The 20,009-nt window shown below is 46.3% G+C and overlaps 2 protein-coding genes across 2 annotated transcripts in view; both read right to left on the reverse strand.

Annotated features, from left to right (window-relative positions):
• ATP10B (ATPase phospholipid transporting 10B (putative)) overlaps window positions 1–16,810 on the reverse strand; it is a 443,815-nt gene extending 427,005 nt beyond the window's left edge. Inside the window, exon 1 of the mRNA XM_085617824.1 lies at window positions 16,675–16,810. The gene's annotated coding sequence lies outside the window, so the exon portion shown is untranslated. The remainder of the gene's footprint in view (window positions 1–16,674) is intronic.
• Window positions 1–20,009, reverse strand: part of LOC146810791 (uncharacterized) — a 72,354-nt gene that overhangs the window by 33,150 nt on the left and 19,195 nt on the right. The window lies entirely within an intron of this gene.

A 20,009-nucleotide genomic window follows, 5' to 3' on the forward strand; every position in this document is an offset into this window, starting at 1 on the left:
TGAGTGGAGGGCTGTGCCATCTCAAAAATTGGTGCTTAATCTAGGATGGTGCTGACTTCCAATGCGACTCACAAATTGAATAGGACAGGCTTCCCATTCACTAGGGTGGCAGACATTTTCATCTCTATTTATATGGTTATCTTTTCACAGTCAGGGTGCACCAACCGTAAGCCTCTCATTCCATTATTTTAAGTGTCCTCATCAAGTCTGCCCAAGCATAAGAAATCCATTTACAAGACTATGCATGGTCGGTGGCCCATCAACCAGGTCTCACAGCCCAGCGAGCTACTTGATAAGGTGCTCAAGGCGAGCACCCAGTGAAGAAGAGCCGTGTCTGTTGGATACAAAGAAGTACATCAGGATGGTAGTTGAATGGTTATCTCCACTCTTGGTTGCCTTCGATGATGGCGTGACGGCTATAAGTATTGATCGCTGTCTACAACTGGTTCTCGAAGCCAGTCGGAAAGGGGAATCACAACACGCAACCCAGGGGCATGTCTCCAGTGCCCGAGGAAGATAGGAAGGGGCCTTCCCCGAACAGCGAGTTGGGTGCCCCATCTCTGCCTTCTGGTGAATCCTGCCCCTTCTCAGTGCTACAAAGACTATGAGCAATAATGTGTTTGAGACCCTTTCGAGCTAAATGTATTTCTGTCTGCCATTTTCTTGGTAAATGTTTTGGAAGAATGTAATGCCGTGGGAGCTGAACACGCATGCACAGCACTGTGGTTTGTACCACCCTGTGGATCTGGATAAGTTGGTTCAGTCCAGGGTGACATAAGACAGCTAATAATAATAATAACAATATGAAACCCCGCGAAAGGGGCTCTGGGGATGTTACAGAGCAAGGTGGTGCCCGGTGTATTTGTGTAATCTGCGCCAACGCTACAGCCAGTGCCCGACCTTAGCAGGAGCAAGGCGCGCGCCTCCTCAGCACACAACTAGAAATAAATATTATGTTGAGTTATTGGAGCCAAGGGATACAAAATAAATAGGGGATACAAAAAGCAATTGGTATTATTTTTGGTGTAAGCAGAGCGTGTCCGTTTGGAAGGCAGGGGTTCCACGGGGATGCGGTTAGTGGCAGCCGTGCAGATCACGCCAAGCTCTAGAAATGCTGCGCGCCTCGGTTGAATAATGAACCTTCCTATCTATATCTGGGGACGGCGAACAGCAGCACGAGCCACAGACGCTCGCCCGAGCTGCCCAGGCGGCCTCTGCCGCCGCAGCCAGCATTCGTCAGCTCCCGGACAGGTTTGGGCTCAGCTCTGGGCTGGAGCCGGTCCAAGCGTCCATGGCTGAATGAACCCAGAGCGCGAGGAACACGTATCCGTGCGGGATTTAACGTGAATAATTAAAACAAAACAGGGTAGCATACTACAGGCAGGGCCACTGTATTATGCGGCAACGAGGGCCACATTATGCAACAAAGTGGCCTGCTTTCTGTGGCAGAAAAAGGCACATTTTCTTCCAGTTGGCGGATCTGATAAGGTGGTAGTCGGTAAGAAAAAACACACAACGAACTGCAACCTCTTCTGATACAATACTACATTACGGAGAGACACATCGCCTCCAACCCACAGACCCACTCCACAGAATAAGCATTGGCAAAACCAATCGGTGTCGCCCTTCAGACCTATTTTCTTTGCCAATGGTTCAATGGCTTTAGTCATGCATCCCCGCATCCCCGATGCTGTTATGCATAGTTGGTTAAAGAATTAACCAAAAACAGACTTGGGACGCGATTGGCTGCATCATTTTGTAGCTGCACAGCATGCTTGCCTACAGCCATCATTTGTATTTTTAGTAATCGATCCGAGTAGAATGATAACTAAAACGGGGAAAAAAGTTTTAAATATATATTTTTTTTATATAAATATGGTTTCCTATACATTTGAGGCCACACACTATATATATATATATATATATATATATATATATATATATATATATATATATATATTTGTATATATTTGTTCCCTACACAGTTGCCCACACACTATAAATATTTATATAATTTTTTTCCTTACACAGTTTAGGCCAAACACTACTCTGTCACACCAATAGGTGGAAACACATATAGGTACATCTTAAGCGGTCTTCTGCCCAGAAGAAATCCTGTGACCCGTGATGGGGTTTAATATAGGCTGAAACATGTTAATAGCATAATGACAAGTGTGATGCCCTCACACCCTCTTTTTTACAATGAAAGTGATTTCAATCTAACCATAGGGATAGAATAATAAATGAATGTTGTCACTTCCGTAATTTTAATTTTTTTTTCTAGGAGTTCTGTATCCCTGCAAATTGAAGAGGCTGGCTTTAGTAAAGCTTCATTAGAGCAGAACCACGGAAAATTATTTTGCACCTAAAAACTCAGTCCACAGAGATGTCTATGCTGCTTACATTCTTGAACCTTTCTTAGTCTCCAGCTCTGGTATGAGGGTTTCCACTTCTGCCAAGCATTTGTCACTTGTTTCAGAAGTAAAGAGGCTTATTGGTCTCCCTTAAACCCCATGGAGGCGGATAGTGTTATATCGAACGTAAGAAAGTCAGAGCACTGAAAATGCTTTGAATAGTTGCGGGTAATCTCAATACTTTAATTCTTCTTCCCCATCCCAGTTCTTACATCATACACCCTAGCGACAGCCACTCTGATGCCTGCCTACCTACAGCAAAATAGTTGAAAATCCTCCCTCTCCAGTTTTGGACTTTAAAGGACCACCTCCACCCACAAACATCCCGAGCTGGGTGTCTAAGTTATCAAGAGTGTGAGTGGAGCTGCGGACACTGAAAGGAGCCTCGTAAATTATTAAGGACATGAGAAAGGAAAAAAATCAAAGGAATGAGATAACCGATAAGCTATTAAAGCACTGTATCCTCAAGCCACAACTTTAGCACAACTAGCATGGATTGCCTGCTAAGACCAAAGCTTGCAAAGGAACCCATCAATCACAGCCAAAAAACATGGGAAAAGAAGACAAGAAGGCACCATTAAGGAACAACATGAAGTGTCAGGACCATGGCCACTGCACCCCTGTACAGAGCAGAACAGTGCAGGCCAAACAGAAATGGAGCACACACACCTCCACATTGGAGGGGTTGTGAGGAGAAATCCAAATGAAGGGACTGCTTGGAATGGTGAGAAATGTTAAAACGCCCAATAATAATAAATAATAAAGTGTACTGCAGGGAGCAGTTGGAGAAGCCCACAACAAGGCTCCATGCAGCACATAAAACGTATAGGAGGAACAACAACAGAACTCTAGACTAAGGCAGAGACCCACCAAACGAATATGGACGCCAGAGTTATTGCAACCTGGAAGACAGAGTCCAAATCCCGCAAAAGGGGTGAGAAAGAGAGGCAATTGGCCAAGGATTACTCGCAGGACGGTCTCCAGATGAAAAAAAAAGGAAAAACCACACACAACAGCCACTAAGGCCAGGATCAGCAGCAAGTCATGGAAAAGGCTAACTCAGATGAGGACGATAGTGCTACATTTGAGCCAGTGATTTCCAGTGTTCAGCACTGGCACTTAATTGTCAACTCCAGCACTTATGGCAGCCTGCCACATGGTGGCGCGGTTTGTGTAATTTGGAGATGAGAACAACAGTTGTTGATTAGTTCAATATACATAAAAAATGATGAGTACATGACGCCCAAGCTGTTCTTATAGCTTTGGAGGCCTGGAATAATCTGAATTGTCACACCTGTAGGAGTGTGATCGTTAACATTTGTGTTGTTACTGGTACTGGCTGCACTGGAGGGGGCAATGGGTGGTGCAAGCTGCAGTGGCCTCCTGATGAGGGCTCTGGTACCTATTGTTTTTTGGGGTTTTGTTTTTTACAAATGAATCACTGGATGACTTGCACCTATCAAAGCTAGCATATGTGTAAGTAAGAACACAGAGGACAATGGCAGAGGCCACTTAAGTGTGGAATCTCAAGAAACTAGTCAGAATATCAGCGAAAAATTAAAATACTCAAACTAAAATATAAAGCAGCACGGGCCCCAAGGATGCTCATTCCATTCACAAATCCAACTCAGAGCACAGAAAAGAGTCTGCAACAAGAACCCAAACCAAACAGACACTTGCACAAAGCCAATAGGTCCATTCAAGGCAAGCCTGCATTTTTTTCTATTTTTTTTGTTGCACATATAATAAATTTGCACTAAAAGTGTACAAGAAATAATAAATAAAACGGTAGAAATATATAAAGATGGCATATGTCTGAACATTTTTTTTTTAATGGTCCTTCACAAAAATTATAAATATGAAAACCTAGATTCGCCTACCTGCTTTAGCACTGATATGGCATATCTTCTAAATGAACGTACGCAAGTGCAAGAGCAAACGGCTGTCACTCTCAGTGAAGAGAGCCAATTGCTAAAGTGGGCTGATGGATGGCCTCATGGTGCCTCTAGGATGGGGTGGGAAGAAGCAAAATTATAGCACAGTGATGGTCGCCAACGTATAGTATTATGGATGCCAGAGTTTCCATAGGAAAAGCATGTATTTGTTTTGCTAAAAACTTTAATGCTGCTTGACGAACCTTCCAAAAACATTTTTTTTTACCCATCTCAGCTATTTGCGGGAAAGTTCTGGAGTGATTCGTCAAGCGGGATCTGAGAAAAAGTGGTTCCAAAACACTTTTCCCCGTGCAATGCCCATTGGGTATTTTTACCATCAATACAGGAAAAATGCAGTGGCGGCTCCTTCGCTAAGGCAGGAGTGCCCAACCACTGCCAGGAGCAGCAAAGAAAGGAAAAAATAAAATGATAATAACAGAATGTTATTATCATTTTATTTTGTCCTCCGGCTGTGGCAGTGCGTGAAGGGCCAGGGTGGAGCTGCAGGGGAGGAGTGGTAGACACTCCTGTGCACAATGACAGTCGGCCCTCTCAAACCGCCCAAACCAGTCATGCGCACTTCCCTCATCTCCATGCAGGCTGCATTACAGCCTGCATGGAGAACATGCCCACCCCTGCAGCCCCTGGCTGAGCACCGTGTCACAGCTCTCAGACCATTCACAACACTCCATTGGAGCATTGTGATTGGCTTAGGGGTGGGAGCCTGGCTGCCTGCTTCCTGTTCCGACCTAAAGTCGGACACAGGAGAGCAGGAGAGAAGACACCGGACCCTGCAGCGGCAAGGTATGTTTTTTTTTCTTTTAAAGCAGCCCATGCCCCCCGCACACCTGCCCACCCACCCGCGAGCTGTGCCAGCCACCCCTGGAAAAATGACTGAACTGAATCACACCAAGCTATTGACAATCCCCAGCACACGTTTTATGGCTTAAAAAAACATATGTATGTCCACTTGAATACACAACAGAATCGCAATGAGGTTCCTGGTTTCTTAATTTCTTTTCCCCTGGTTCCTTTTTATTCAAACAAGATGTTAGCCAGCCAACACGTGTTTCATCGCCACAGTGGGAATACAAACCTGTCACTTTTTTAAGGCTCTAATGTCTGTTATTCTCGTCCATTTCATGTGTGGTGGTAATTCCGACTCACACGATCCTCCGGCGTGGGCAAACTTACTTGGATAACTTTCAATATGTGCATACACCGACCACTGAGTATTTGGGTGTGTCATTGTGTATGTTCTTTTCAGATCACACGTACGTCCTGTGCCGATCCCTCAAGTACGAGCTAGGAAGAAATATAGATCTTTACCCAGAATGTGTGCTCTTTGTAATTTGATTTAAATCTATTTAGCCATTTTTTAGAAATTAAAGCTACAAAAATAGAGATATCTAGACAATTGCTCCTGCGGGAGCCCCACAGGACTGTAAATAATAAAATTGAGTGATTATATTGGTCGCAAGGATATGGCGGCCTGTAAGCCCACAGAAAGAACACAACACATTTATTCGAGACAGTGCATGCCCTGTCTAGCCAAGACCTAAAAGAAATAGATTTTGCACAGGGGAAGTTTACTGACTTTGCCAATGCTGGTTGTGTTTAGAAAAGGAGAGATTAAGTGATTTATCCGTAATCACAAAATGGGAGCTGAGGCTGAGTCTAGAGAGATGACATGGTGTCCTTTCGAGAGCGTAAGGGACAGAGCTACAGATTATGGAGCTGATAAACCGGGTTCGAGTTTCGGCTTTAGCTTAACATGCTTGATTTTAGGCAAATCACTTCATCTTGCTGTGCCTACAAAAATGAATGTGTCCTTGAGTAAAGTAACTGGTGCTAATGCAAAGCCCTCCAATACCTTTGGGTGGTGTTGGTGCCATATAAAACTGCACATAAAAGTAACTGGTGCTAACCTAAAGCGCTCCAATATCTTCAGGTGGTGTTGGATCTATATAAAACTGCACAAATAAAGTAACTGCTGCTAATGTAAAGGGCTCCAATACCTTTGGGTGGTGTTAGCACTATATAAAACTGCACAAAAAAAGTAACTGCTGCTTATTTAAAGCACTCCAATACAATAGTGTGGTGTTGGTGCTACATAAAACTGCCCAAAAAAAGGTAAAACACAGAGTAAGCAGCGATGGGCAGGAGATGGACAGGCAACCAACAGCAAATGCAGGCAGACACGGGAAGATTAAGTGGTATGCCCGTAGTCACAAAATGTGGAACTGAGGCCGAGGCTAGGGAGAGGATGTGGCGTTCTCTTGGGAGAGGATGTGATGTAAGGGCCAGAGCTACCAACCATGCAGCTGGGAAACAGGTTTGAGTTTCAGCATCGACTTGACACCCTTGATTCTGGGCAAATCACTTAATCTCCTTGTGCCTACAGATATGAATGTGTCCTGATCTAAAGTAACTGGTGCTTATGTAAAGCATTCCAATACGTTCGGGTGGTGTTGGTGCTACACAGTGCTTAATTTGTAAAACAATAAGTGCCAGGGCTCTCTTTTGGAGGCCACTGCAGCTTGCCCCACACATTGGCCCTGCCATGGTGCCAGTGATAGTAGCAACACAACTACTAGCTATCACACTCCTACAAGTGAGACAATTTGGACTATTACAGGCCCTCAAAGCTATAAGAATGGCTTTGGCGGCAGGTAATAGTCATTTTTAACATACATTGAAGTAATAATAACTAACTGTTGTGTTCATCTCTAAATTAGCCTGACATCGCCACCTTGTGGCAGACTGTCACAAGCACCGATGTTGACAATTAAGTGCCAGTGTCAAGCACCGGAAACCACCAGCTCAAATTAAGCACTGGTGCTACATAAAACTGCACAAAAAACACAAATGTGAAAAGGAGAACGGGGGAGCGGGGGGATCTGGTGGGATAGGGGATCTGTGAAATGGGATTTGAGCATGGACAGGCAGCGCTGGCGGGAAGTTGACAGGCAACTAACAGCAAATGTGTGCTGCCACAGGGAGATTAAAGGTTTTGCCTACGTTTATGGTGTCCTCGTAAAAAGTAATGTAAAGCACAACAACACCGTCGGGTGGTGTTGGCACTATATAAAACGGCACAAAAAAACTGTTAAAAGCAGTGTTGGGGGAGGAGGGGATCTGTACAACAGAGTTCAGTGGGGCAAACAGAGACGGTGGGAGGTGGGCGCGAAACCGAACAGCAAATGCGGGCTGCACAGGGAGATTACGTGATTTGGCCATAATCTCAAAATGTGGAACTGAGGCTGAGGCTAGGGAAATGATGTGGCGTCCTATTGGGAGAGGATGTGACATAAGGCCCATAGCTGCCAACTATGTAGCTGGGAAAACAGATTCGAGTTTCGACGCCGGCTTAGAACATTGATTTTGAACAAATCACTTAATCTCCCCATGCCTACAAAAATTAATGTATGCCTGTGCAAAGGAACCGGTGGTAATGTAAAGCGCTCCAATAACTTTGGGTGTTGTTGGTGCTATATATAACTGCACAAAAAAACCCCAGAAAGAATCATATTGTTACGCTGGTTTACAGTAGTGAACATGAGGAAATACATTGCATTGGCAACCACATTAAAAGGACTACTTTTGCCATGGACACTAAGGGGCAGGTAGAACTTGATGACATCAAGAGTCAGACTAGCTCCTTTGAAGAGAATTCAAGTTAGGCAACAATGGTGCAGGGAATCACTTCATCAGTGAATGCAAAAAAAGTAAAAAAGTGTCCCGACTAGAGAAATTTGAAGAAAAAGAGTGTCACTGTATGAAATGAGAAGCAACAAGGTGAGACACAAACAGTTCCATCATTTCTCACAGGAGAAACATGCGTATGCAATTACAGCAGAAGCTCTTTTACTTTAGAAGTTCTGACATGCCCTGTGATAATGCATACCTGATTCAAGTGAGGTCTGATATTCCAGCTATAAACACCATTGTCGAATGACCACATATGGTGTAAACAAGCACACACACCTAGTGCCAACACATGCAGAATATAAACAGAGACCTTGCATGTGCCAAGTAATAGCAGCTGTGCACACATGATCCAGTCAGCTGTACACTAGTAGGACACTAAAAGTCAGAACACCACCACTCACTAGAAAAAAACACAGACTACAATGGAGGTTTAAAGCAGTGACAAGGGTGATTTGTGGACGGGGCAAGCACCTGGAGGTGCGAGGGAGCAAGCAGCGACTGGAGGGAGGAGGTGGGGGGGGACAGAAAGCCACAACGAAGGGAAAAGCAGTGACAGGGAGGGAGCGATCAGTGGATGGGGCATGAGGGTGGGCGGAAGGAGACAGATCTTGTAAAAGCTTGAGCACTGTGTAGAGTGCTGAAAAAGAAAGAAAAAGATAGATCCTAAAATGGTCGTAAAGATGGGAGCAGTGGACATTTATAAGTACTTGGTCCATGCTCTGGGGGGTGGCCTAAACACAAGAGGCATGACCAAGCATGCCAGGGACAAATGGTGACAAAGAATATGAGATAGATGATGGAGCGAGCAAATGGGAAGCATGTAGGCGGGCTGAAGTCCACAGATTAACTACAACATGTCTCTTTAAGCTGAGAGCTAAAAAGATGCCAGGAAATGTTTCACCAAGCATTACCCCAGAACAAGTGGAGTGAGTCTCCCAGTCAATCACCACACGCCTGCAGGCAAAAACTGCAATGGGATACAGTGACCAGGGGAAAAAGGACAGACTTGGACTAAGCAAAAGAGGAGCAAACTATAAACCTAAAGCAAAGCTAGGAGCAAGGTCTCCTGAAAAAATGGAGCAAAGCTTTCAAAACACAATGGATAATTTTGGCCCACCCTTAAGTAGGGCCACTCAGCCTCATGTCCATTAGAAGCAAGAACAGAGACAAGGCTTAAATCACATGGCTAAAATCAAGCTGTGCCAACACCCAGGAACAATCAATTTCCCAGGTGTAATTTCCGAGCCAGCCCATAAATACCTCTGATAAAGCAAATCAAAAGGTGGGTTTGGGTGGGAGCAAGGGGAATAGGCTTTAGAAACAGCTGGAGTTCTGCACAGGGAGACAACCCAGAGACCGCAGATTGCCTAAGCAGATCACCCCAAGGAGACACTCAAAAAAGATTCCAAATACACATTCATGACCCTCCCAAAATGAGGTGCGGTCCAAAAAGTCAGCAGCAGGGAACAAAACAGTTAAATCCGGCAGTCGGAAATACAGTGCCACCCAGCTCACCAGACTGTGGAGCAAATCCAGGATGACAAGTCCCCATATCCCCAGAGACAGCAAGGGCCATCAATGAGCCGAGGTGATAGAGTACCTCTAACCCATCCAAACACTGTAATCACCCTACAGAAGGATATAACGTAGAAAATCCTGGGGGGATTGGACACAATTGCTTGGCATTCATAAGCTAACAGAGAACTAAGGATGTGGGGATGAAACAGACATTCATAACAGAATTCTTCTTCATTAGGATTTTACCTTTATTTAAAAAAAAAAAAAGTCAACAATGCATTTTCCTTTCAATATTTTCCGAAAGATATTTCCCTTGATCGTCTGATTAGGCTTCGAGTTACCAGAACGCTCTTATAGGCTGCCAAAACGCTACCAAAACTTGTATTTTAGAAATTGCACTGATAGATTATTTTTACTGTGTACTCATGTTTTTAAAACAATTGAATTGAACTTCCGCTGAAGTCGGCTGCTCCGGCTTCCCTGTTGCCCCGAGTGACTTCCCCTGTATCAGCCAATAAGGCGGTGAGAGGGTAGAGCTGTGGGCGGGGACCGGAGCTAAATGCAGGCAGAAGCGTGGGAGCGCAGCGGACGCGCGCAGCTTACGCGTGCAGCGGGCGGCGTGCCAAAGGCAAGCCCGTCCGCACCCAGGGTCCAGGCACCATGCACGTCTGATCACCTACACCTTGGATACACTTAAATTGATGCACTCCCCCCTTTTAAATCTCACCCGAGAGAAACAGTCTCTGATCTCTGGGCATGGAATCCTTACCAAAAGGTGTGCATTCCCAGAAATACAGATCTCCACCACCCCCAGGCATATTCCGCATCACCCGGCCTAACCCGAGCCCACGCCTCTATCAATCTACTATCTCAATACACGTTCTCTTGTCAAACATCAGCTTGACATTTTTCTCCTCCTGCTCACTGACACACCTGATATGTTACTGTTGACAGAAACATGGCTCACTTCTGACTCCTCCCCTGATTTGCTGGCGGCTACACCACGTAACTACTATATCATACATGCCAACCGCTTATCAGGTAAATCAGGAGGGGGAGTTGCAGCCATTATTCACACCAACTTCAGGTTCAGCACCCTGTCCTGTCTCTCCCTCAATGATGTGGAAAACATAGTAACCCAACTTGAATCCACCACCGACACATTCATTTGTGTATTAGTCTATAGGCCACCACATCAGATGGCTCACTTCCCCCTTTCACTTAGCGAACAGATGGCGAAACTCGCCACTGATCACGCCAAGTTCCTCCTCGTAGGCGACTTTAACTATTGGTACAATGACCCTTACAAAGGACCACAATATGCTGAGCTGTCTGACCTCCTTACTAACTTAAATTTCACCCAGCAGGTCTCCTCTCCCACCCATTTGAAGGGGCACATCCTAGACCAGCCTGGACCAGTGGTATGACCACTTCAATCCCCACAATTGTCCCTTGTGTCTGGTCCGACCATCATCTCTTAAAATTCACGCTCAAACTTCCGACTTTCCATAACATTAGCACAATTGAAGGCGGCCTTGCCAGGAAATGGATTGCTATCAATAAAAAAAGTCTTTCTTGTCACCCTGACCAACACCAACCCGTCTCCTGGCATTGACATCAATGACACTGAAGCAAACCTCTCCCAATGGCTTCTTGAGGCCAGTAACAAGCACGCACCCCTTAGGAAAGTCAAATTAGCCCGACGTGCCGATGCCCAGAGATGGTTCTCTTCTGATTTTAAAACTCAGAAATTCGCCTTGCGCCAACTAGAGAGGCAGAGGCGACGGGAATACTCCCCTGACAAGAAATTGCTGTATACCTCAGCCCGCAAAGAATATATGAAGGCCATCATCACAGCGAAAGCTGGTAACTTCTCACATATTCTCAACTCTAACAAAAGCTCTAAATAAATATTTGTCATCTTGAATGAATTGTCCAACCCAGACAGGGTCCCCATAAAGGTCATGCCCTCTCAAGCATTGTGCAACTCTCTAAATGATTATTTAATTGAAAAAATCATCACCATCAAAGCCAGCATTCCTTTGCACCCCCCCATGTTGCCCACCGCTACCATGCACAGAAACAATTGTACTCTCAGTTGCTTCTCCCCCCCCATTAGCACCGAGATCTTTCAGGAGCTTCTAGTCACAGTTAAATCAGGAGCTCCTTCTGACTGCTGCCCACCTCACATACTCAAAGACTGCTCATCAGTCTACCCGGGCCCGGCACTCACGCTACTGAACGATTCACTCACTTCTGGTCAAGTTCCTAAAGCCTTTAAAAAAGCCAGAGTCGTCCCCCTACTGAAGAAACCTGGAGCTGATCTCACACTTCTTACCTAATTACCGTCCCATCTCCCTACTCCCGTTTCTGGCAAAAGTGCTAGAGGCCCACATAGCCAAATGCCTGTCAGCCTTTCTGGAAGAATCTAAATATCTCAACTCCTATCAGGCAGGTTTACGGCCGGCCCATTCTACTGAAACTGTAATCTTGGCAGTTTTGGACACTCTCCGTGACAATGCGGATAATCGTTCCCCCCAAGCACTGGTGCTAATGGATCTTTCCGCTGCCTTCGACATGCTCGACCACACTATTTTGGTCGACCGTGTGAAACAAGCTGGCATTCTAGGTGTGGCGGCTCGTTGGCTCTCCTCTTTCCTGGAGGATCGTTTCCAGGCCGTCCGCCAAGACCATTTTCCGGCTCCACCACGTAAAACCAACTGTGGTGTCCCACAAGGCTCCGCTCTCTCTCCCCATTTGTTTAATTTTTACATTTTCCCTTGATCCAGCCCCTTAAAGACAGGAATGTGACGGTCTTTAATTATGCAGATGACCTGCAATTAGTCTTCTCAGTTGATAACTCACACAGTTCCATCACCGAATTTCAGGCCACCATGCTACATATTCAACAATGGATGGACCACAACCATCTTAAGTTAAACCCTGGTAAGACGGAACTTGATCTTACTGGGGACAGCCATAAATTTTGGGGCCCCCATTACTGGCCATCAGAGCTAGGTCCTTCTCCCTCCCCTCCCCATCGGCCAAAACACTAGGAGTCACCCTCAGCAATGACCTATCACTGAAAACTCAGGTTGGCACGGTCATCTCGAAATGTTTCTTTCAACTAAGGAAGATCAAGAAGATACACCGGTTTCTTACACAGGAAGCTCTGATCCAAGTGGTAGTAGCCACGGTCCTCTCTCTTCTGGACTATGCTAATTCCGTGTATTTGGGCATGCCAATCTACTTGCTCAAACGGCTGCAGATGGCTCAAAATCAGGCAGCCAGAATGATCCTTCATCAACCTAGATGGCAGCCAGCTACCCCTCTGCTGAGGAAACTGCACTGGCTCCCAATTCCTCAACACTGTGATTTTAAGGTGGGCTGCCTTATATTCAAATCCCTGCATGGCAATAACCCCAAATGTATTAACAGCCTGATATTTAGGCATACTCCCTCTCTGAACCTACGCACCGCTCACCTCTCACTCCTTACCACGACAGGGAGGCCGCAGATTTGCCACACTTGCCCCTAGACTGTGGAACTCCTTCCCGTTGGTGATCCGATCCTGCACGGACCTATTGCAATTCAGAAAGTCCCTTAAAACGTGGCTATTTGCACAAGCCTATAACTAAAGTTGTCTGCTGATAACCTCAGAGCCTCATAGCGCCATGAAACCACCCGGTGTACGTGCGCTTTACAAATCATTATTAACATTAACATAAACCACGCCTGCAAAGCTTTGAGGCATTCGCATGCATCCCGGGTCAAGTAGCCATCAGTAAGAGGAGGTATGTAAAAGTTTGCTGAAAAGTGCTTGATTTTGGGGTTAAATCATTCAGAGTCACAAACTAAAAACAGTAATTGGCAAAGTCAAAATGTAGGGTATTGGCAACCAGCCATTGGGCTTCGCGAATTAATGGTTTGCCATGGTTTTTGCACAACGTTATTGTGGGGGAAAGTGCAGGACCCTAGTCAAGGTAAAGAAAAAAAGGATAAAAGCAAAAACATTTTTTTTGATCTCCAAAAGCAGGTTTCCATGGTAGTCATTTGTTCTTAAGGGAACTACTTTATATTTGGATGAATCCTTGTGCAAGGGCAGAATGCATACTGTATTGCTGGGCGAATTGTAGGCCGCCAGAAATATGTACGTCCAAAAATATTGTTTTGGCTCAAAAAACACATAATGCCACAGTAATCCCTGGCACTAACAGAGTCCACTTCTTGGAAAAGAGCAGAATATTGTTACTCCCAGTGAAGTTAGACAATGGCTGAAGTGGGCTGACCCACTGCCACATGCTGCAGTATGTAGTTGGTGAAAGAAAAATGTGACTGACACAAAAACAGACCAATGGGTGAAGAGGGCTGGCTCAAACCCCAATAAATAAGTGCATTATATGTACAATTTTTGTAAAATCAAAATGTCATGGCTAACACCAAACCTAATTATGCCCACTGCTCTACTACCAAGTGTTTGATTCTGTCCTGAAATCCCATGACAAAGAGATAGGGAATATTTACAAATATTCACACTTTTCTTATATGTTTGGAAACTACCAGCCTGGGCCGTGCTGAATGAAGTGCAATATTTGGATCACTGTCCTATGTTCTCTATAAGGCACCGGTAACACAATCCTGTGAGACTTTGCATGCTGCAATGAAGCGCTGGTGCTAAACTGCAAACATCCCAAATCAAAACACAGCAGCAAAGAATAGAGCCAGGGTTTTAAGTGGGATGAAAAATGTGTGTGTGGAAGGGGGTCTCTAAAAGGGATGTGGCTTATTTAATTAAGGGTGCAGTTTAAACATGTAAACTATATTTCTGAGATTTCCATATTATGTCCCCTGACTAGTATTTTGGTGTCACTTTGAGATTCATCATTAATGGGGCCTGTGGAAACGTTCACTCTATGTTAGACATGTTTGCAATTATTCTCTCCACATCTCATCCATTTGCACAGCTACACCTCATCTCTTTCCTCTTTAGCACAACCCTTTCACTCTGTTGAATGCATTTCTTCGCATCTCCTTCACGTTTCCATTCACCCAAAACACAACGCAGCCACCCACCTGTAAGCACTGAATTTTACTTTACTTTCGCCTTGTCAATATTTTAACAACTGTGTATCTTTCATATTTGTATAAAATCACAGTTGCAACTTATGCACATGACCATTGCTCTGTGTACTCTGCAGAGAGGCCAAGGATTGGATGACCATGTATTCTGAACGCCTTTTTGACCCACTGACAAGCAGCAGCATAGCCAGTGTGTCAGCCTTAGTGCTAGGAAGGAAATGGGCCCCTCTGTGCCACAAGTTAGGAAAGCACAAATGGAAAGTAAACAAGCATTGGCATAGCCAATAGGTCTCGCCTTTGGGACCTTATAAGTGTTTAGCCATGCAACAGTTGCATAACTTAACACTTATAAGGTCCCAAAAGCGAGACCTATTGGCTATGCCAATGCTTGTTTTAACTGCTGCAATCTATTGAAGCCTCACGGAGAACATCAAAGCAGCCGTGAGGCCGAAAAAGTGATCGCCATCGCGATCAAACATCAAAGCGGCCTCGAAAGTGAAAGTAATCGTGGTAAAGCGCGATGCGCGCGCCCGCGCACATGCACTGTGGCTCTAGGCTGGCCTGGTAGCACTTTTTGGAGCCCTCACAAAATGTCTCGCCAGACCAGCGCATGCGCTGGGTCAGGCGAGACCTAAAAACATGATTCTTTTAAGTGGATAGGTTGTAAGTGGCCCTGTCTAATGCGAGATGCCTTAATCCAGTCCTGGATATTTAGCCAAAACTACAAGTCTCAGAATGCTAAATGTTGCTCGCTTAAAAGCCAGGAGTGGCTAAAAGTAAGTGCCCCATATGACCTGTTTTCACTTTTTATAAACCAATATTTATTGCTTTGCATTACAACATACATGAGCAAGCTTTAAACGTCTGGATCTGCACTGCAAGATCAGGTTATGCATTCCCAGTATGGCTTCCGTTGCTGTGAGAACATGTTTAATCCAACGGGAGCACTCGGTCCTAGGTTATAAACAAGCAAATAAACTGTAACAACAGTTAGGTCGTAACTGTCGTATTTTCAAGCACCAGTAGTTAAAAAAACCCACTGCATTTGTTCGTCAACCCTTACAGTGGCCTGTTTCCGGTTAGTATGTAAATGTTAAGCATTTTTTGGGCGACAACATGGCTCTACGTCACTTGGACCTCTTTCTGTTGTTGAACTTTGCTTTTACCATACTCATCAGGAGTGTTGGTCCAACTGGCTCAATTAAAATAAATCAAAACTACAACTCCCAGAAATCACTGATATGTAAAAACAAAGTCCAGGAAAGAAAGGTGTTTTCCCTGTGACATGGAGTCATCTGGTTACCCTACGTGATGCAAACTGAAGTGCCTCTATGTTCTTTCTGTAAGTTATGGCGTAGAGGGTTGAGCGGATGCAGGGTTTCTGATTGAAAGCCGAAGGGCAAAGAATCCCCCACACAAATACGAGTTATGCAATGACCTCAAAGAGTATCAACGGTGCGCATTAGGGTGAACTTCAGGCTTTCGTGCCTGTTCTAAATCCCTGGGGGCTCTGCTGGCCCCATACCTTTGCGGGGGGGGGGGGGGGGGGGACGGACGACGAGTTAGGGGCACGTGACAATTAGCTGTTAATTGTGCAACTGGTAACGCGTGCAGTTAATACAAACCCACAGGCTACAAATGTGGAGGGGCCATAGAGTACTGCGTGAAACCTACAGCGACAGAACACTTCCTAAAACTTACAAGTGCACGTGCACAGGCGACAAAACACTCCTTGGAGCTAAACAAACAGCAGGCAAAATACTTCATGAAACAAAAAAATTAAACACATACAGTCACTCAAACAGTGCATGAATTCTAAATTTAGAATATATGCAGACAACAAAACACGGCACTTGTCTTACAGTTACTGCAGCCAGCAAAAGAGTTTAAAACGCAGCATGTAACTTCTAGTCCGCCGATCACTGCGCCAAGCTAGGGGTTGCACGCGCCTGCAAAGTGTCAACAAAACTCGGACTGACGCCCCAAGACGCAATCACAACAGCACATTGTGAACTTACACAGAGGATGCGACTTCTAACTCGCGTTCACCGCTGCACCTCCGGGCTCGGACCCTGGCCCGGGGCAGGGCAGGTCAGACCCTAGCCTGGCTCTGGGGGCTTCTCTTGCGTCCGGGGCTGCGGCGTGTGCTCCCTCGGCGTCGCGACTGCTGGACAAGGAACAAGAATGCAAGGCGTCTCCTGGTAGAAAGGAGGGAGTGTCCTTCGGAGGTGTGGGTCACTGGGTGTCTGCTCAAAACACAGGGTAAAGGACGGGAGGTCGGATGCAAAGGAGCAGGGGCGTCACCGGCTGTTGAATGAGAAAAGGGGTAATTGGGTGAGGGATTGGGGGCGTCCTTCGACCCCCCCCAACTAACGACATGCAGAGTTCTGGAATGCAGCTGCTCAGCTGAGTTTATAGGAATGCAGCCCCTCCCCTCCAGCCACTTCAGAGCACACTCAACGCGCCCCCTACCACGCGATTATACCAAGAGACAGCCATGCCACCTTTGACCGTAAGGGGCACCACCCACAGACTGAACTCTCCGGAAAAATCATCCTTTAACAAACTAGAGCTGACAGACTCACATCCCAGCGGCTCATACCTTCGGCGGTTCGACTCCCATCAAAACTCAGGCACTCATCCCACACCATCCCAGACACTCAGCCCCCCACCAACCTAGATTTATGGGAAATCGACCCTGCCAAACCAGAGCTAATATTAGTGGAGTCCTACCAACCCAGATCTGACAACCAGGACTTCTACCGACAAAGACGTCAGTGATTTGGTGGTCTCAAAAAACCAAACAAAATAACATACCAGAGACTTAGTACTCCTGTCCTGCCAACCCAGATCTCGGGGCTCCACCCCAACCAACCCAGATCTCAGGACACCCCCTTAACCAAGGTATCAGTGACTCCTACACCACCAGCCAAGATATCAAGGCCTCGCACCCCAACAACTTAACAAAGATTTAGATCCCCCTCCCCAACTAACCAGATATGAGAGACACGGCCTCCACAAACTCAGCTTTGTGTGAAGTCAACTCAGGAATCCAGCTTTCAAGGAGTCAATGTGCACCAAGCCAGATCTCAGGGACCCAACTCCTCCAACCCAGATCTGAGAGACGCTGTACTATCGCAAACCCAGATAGAAGACACACAGGACTGCTCACTAACCAACATATCAGAGACTCACACCCCACAAATCAAAATACCTAAGACGTGGGCCCCACCAACCAAGATATTAGAGACTTCACCGCTACCAACCAAGAAAGAAAACACTCAGACCCCACCAACCAAGGTATCAGAGACTCAGACCCCACCAAACCGCATCGCATGGACTCAATACCACCAACCCAGACACCAGCAAATCATACCACACCAAACCACAAGTCAGAGATCTAGCCCCACCTACCTAGATTTCTGGGACTCGACCCTATTACCGTTCTACGGACCTCCACCCTGAGCAATAGCTATCATTACTGCAGCAGTTGCTGTGCCACCAAGTGAAAGGGGTTGGGGGTCCTGCATCCTAATTATAACTATGTATTTACTACTCATCCATGGAGAAAGGAGACCATTTTTCTTGCTTGCCTTAGGGCCCTTGCTACCTTGTAAATCCAGTTCTCCATGAGTGAGCTCAGGTACATCAAGATCTAAGGGTCATTCTGGAGCTGTGGTGACTCGAGCCAAGCCAACTCTGCAGCTCTTTGAGTATCCTGACCTCTAGGAATTCAGCCTGCACCATATTGGACAGTCAGCCTCTACCAATCCAGGTGAACAGTCATTCGGCCAGTGCAACTCCTAAGTGTGGGAACACATTGGCACTGTCACTGACCTCCACACCGGATCCTGGCAGTCTGTATACGTGGGAACCCAACCCCTATATCTGTGAACGCAGCGTCCAGAGTGCCAGCTCTCAGGGCGCTCAGACCTCATGCGGCTAGACCTGCGGGAGTCCACACTGCCAAGTCAGGGTTTGGGGGTGCATGCAGCTGACATTTTGGTTTGCACATTCCCAGTGATCAGGGAAGGAGCAGCAGCAACCAAAGTCTGATCTGCTGTCACCCACAGATTCCACCCACACTTCAAGCACCGCTGTCCGAACTAGGAAAATGGATCCGGGCCAGATGTATCAAAGGGGTTCACCCATTCTGTGTCTATGGAAAAATGTGCTCATACATATGGACCCGGGGGTCCTACAAGCTCCCTTCTTCTCTCCACACTCAAGTTCAGCTCTGAAGGGATCTGTGCCTGTCAGGCTCATTGCTGTGTGTGTGTGTGTGTGTGTGGAGGGGTGAGGTGGGTGGGGGGGGGGGGGGGGTAGAGCTCTGGCAATCTCCTCCACAAACCAAGCACAGATTTAAGGGTATTCAGGAGTCTTGCCCATTATGGATCCGAAGGGTGTAAGGGGGTTAGAGTCCCTAGTTCTCGTTCATGAGTACGAAGCCCAGGGTAAAAGCGTACTTCTGAGGTAGGGGGCAGAGACCCCTCATTGAGAGGTCACAGTCTATGGGAGTTCATGCCTGAAGTACCTCGTGATGAGGCAGCACAAAGAGTGAAAAGAGGAACTTGGGCTTCCCCTTCCCTGGGCTGCGCTTAAAACAAATGTAGAAAAAACGCTGCCAAGTTCCGCCTGGTTCAAGCCTGGTGCCACGCATATCAAGGGCAAAGATGTAAACCTCGGAGGCAGCTTTTCAGCGAGATGGGGTTTGGTAACAATTAATGAGACATTGATTGTTTATGAATACATAACTCTAGAGATGCTCTATTGGTGATAGTCACACTCCTGCAGGTAAAGCAACGTCCCTTCAGCGTAGCAATTAAATCTGTTCGGTGCTTCCCACGCCTTTGTTGTTAAACACAGTTGAGTGTGACTATGGAGGGGCTGGCGCGCTTTCCAAGTGTGTGAAACAACGACAACAGTGCGGGGTGGATACATACGTGCAGCCTGGGCGGGGCTTGTCATGCGCTGCATAATAAAAGCAACTCAGGCAGGCTCAGCGTGCCCTTTTATATTCCCAGGGCGGCTCCCAGCCAAGGGCTGCAGGTGGAATGTGCGAGACGTGAAGTTAATCCACATTACCATATGCAGTGAATGGACATCAGGAAAAACACGCTCGGCAACTATTCCAGTCAGGCGGAGCCCCTCCCTGCACCTGAGCGGCAGAACCAGGAGAGTACAGCAGCTCTGGAGGGTTGCTGTGCCTGTGACGTAGCCCACATAGCAGCCCTCAGCAGACCGCTCACCATTTTAAAAGGGGTATTGAGAAAGTTACTCTTATCAGAACTTGAAGTAAAATATTTTACAATACCAAGTTAGTGCTACAAATCACACGGTAACCGAGATGACC

Source organism: Triturus cristatus, chromosome 7, assembly GCF_964204655.1.
Source record: "Triturus cristatus chromosome 7, aTriCri1.1, whole genome shotgun sequence".
NCBI classification, from domain to species: domain Eukaryota; kingdom Metazoa; phylum Chordata; class Amphibia; order Caudata; family Salamandridae; genus Triturus; species Triturus cristatus.